Source organism: Montipora foliosa, chromosome 1 (genome assembly GCF_036669935.1).
Source record: "Montipora foliosa isolate CH-2021 chromosome 1, ASM3666993v2, whole genome shotgun sequence".
NCBI lineage: Eukaryota > Metazoa > Cnidaria > Anthozoa > Scleractinia > Acroporidae > Montipora > Montipora foliosa.
This window is the reverse complement of record NC_090869.1, coordinates 41,918,844-41,921,343: the sequence shown is the minus strand read 5'-3', so window position 1 is coordinate 41,921,343 and position 2,500 is coordinate 41,918,844.

Below are 2,500 nucleotides of genomic sequence, written 5' to 3'. Positions count from 1 at the left end.
CACTACTTTTGTCGTACAAAAGTACACCAAATATCTCAATCACAGGCAAAGATGCTTCGACATCTCTTAACATCTTGAAGAGCATGATAGATTAACTAATACATCTGTGAGTTCAGGGTATGAATTCCAAACTGCCCATGCGGTTTTTTTGTCTCGTCCAGACAAAAAAGACACTGTGAAAAGAACAAATGTAAGCCAATATATATTGCTAATAATAATCATCATCATCATCATCATCTTTTATTTGTTAAAGCAGGCTGATTAATCTGGCAGCTATCAGCTGATGTGGGCCTTCGTACTCCACACTCACTACCCCTACATTTACTATTTTGTACACACAACACTCGACTCACATGTTGATTTTTAGCTAAAATAAAAATACCTTTATAGTAAATACCTGTGTCGCAACCTGTTAAGGAGTGAAATAGTGGAAGTGCTCTGCATTTACTGTCACCCAGCTCTGATGCAATATCGTGGACTGGAAGGTATCTGAAGTGCTTTCCGACTCCAAAAGCAACCCATAATTTATTAACTTGAATGGTATGATATATTGAAATGGCTAAAACTAGAACATCCGCGTCAATTGTACGTATCATGATACGATTGTATCCACTCACAGATGAATCATATGTGTGAAGCATAATTCTAGTGTCAGCTTCTTCGTGTGTACACAGCATAAGATTTGATAAATCATTGACCGTGTTTGAATAGACCTTATCATCAAATGTGCTGTAAATCTCCTTTTCATCACTTTATATGTGAACGACTTGCTCGGACAGGAGATGAAAGAGTTTCTCTTTGTTCTGGTCAACCCGCAAAAAAGATTGCCAGTTCTTAGGAATTGGTGTTGATGGTGTCACTTTCCTCCGTGTACCCTTTACTCTGTGATCTCTGGCACCTTTCTTAAGAGAGTCATCTATGTAAACATCCCAGACAATGTCCAACCTTTTGACATCTTGAATCTTGTTTAATGTTTTTGCAGATCCAGGGTTTAGCATCTGCACTGCAACTGCTCCATCGATGACAAGCATCTCCACGTCAGGATGTTGGCTAGGTAGTGAGCTGGCATAGCCTTCTAGGCAATTAACAAGATCTGCTTTCACACCTTTTCTCAATTCTCCCTTGTCTGCAAGTGATGGTGGCCATGGTTGATTTTCATGCTTGAAGAAGTCATCCAAGTCCCCATTCCGACTTTGGCATGCTATGTAAAGTCGGGAGAAAAATGCACAATCATTTTTCAGCTCAGCGATCTTATTTTTATGACTTGTTTGTTATTGCTTTGGAGAGCAGAACAAAGGTAAGTTGTTTTTCTTCAGTGGAGCTGAAATAGCAGTCGTTCTTTTTGTAAGACGCTCTTTCACATAAGACTCAAATTGTCCTTTCCCAGTCTGAACGATATTTTTGATTGCGTGGACAACATTACTACCAACCACGTTTCTGCTGTCTAGTGCCATGAGCTCTTCTTCTTCTTCCATGAAAGGATTTCTAAGATCTGCGAATGAGTTTATGTTAGACTGCAGATCATTTCTGAACAATTTCTGGTAACTTTATGCTTACTCATGATCCTTGAGGTTGTCATCCGCAGAACTTACTGTAGAGGATAATTCAAATTCATAAACCATTCTTGCAGGTTGTGGTCCTGCAATCATCCATCTGTTAAGTGCACATGTGTTTTCAGTTAGGCCTACTGCTCCGCCTTCGCCTTTCATTTTGGCATTTTCTTGTTCGTGAGCCTGGTCAAGAGCTATCGATGAAAATGGCTTCTTTGTCGTATGTACCACAAATGATCCCTGAACAAATTTCTGATGCACTTCTGGACAGTTGGATTGAAGTTGTTGCATGTCGAGGATGTGAACTGGCAGCCACCTAGCGTAATTGATTTGATCAAGGGCAAACATCCAAGGCATTACTTGAACTAAAGCTTCCACATACAATTGAAAATCAGCAACTCTAAAGGCTTTGACTAACTTAAAGTAAATAAGTTGAAGTTTCATTACACGAGACCAGTACATGAAGTTTGGGTACTTGAGAGACATCTCTTTCTTCCAGGCTGTGGAAGATAATGGTGAATCTGCTTCAGCTGCGTCTAAGTAGGCTTGGTAAGCTCGCTTTTGAAGGATGTGTAGACCAGCGTAGGTGATCTGATGTGCTCGTCTGGTTCTGGTTATGTGGCTAGCAGTAACAAAAGAATCTACTACACCTGGTGATGCAACGTTCGCATTTGTCAGCACTGTGGTCCATCCACTCATGTCCAGTAGTTTACCAAGTGCCCTCAAATTTGCTAATTCAATGTGGAGGCCTCCAAACATAATGACAAATTTGTCTTCTCCGTGGGTCAGGGGCCATTTCCATCGAATCGTTTTAGCGAGTGCAAATAGAGGTTGGTCCATGGCTATAACTGGAACTTGACCAGGGCTGACAAGCTGGATTGCATCATTTATTCATTCCATGTAAGACCATAGGCACTGAATGTGCTGACTCATGAAGCATGGCATAAGAG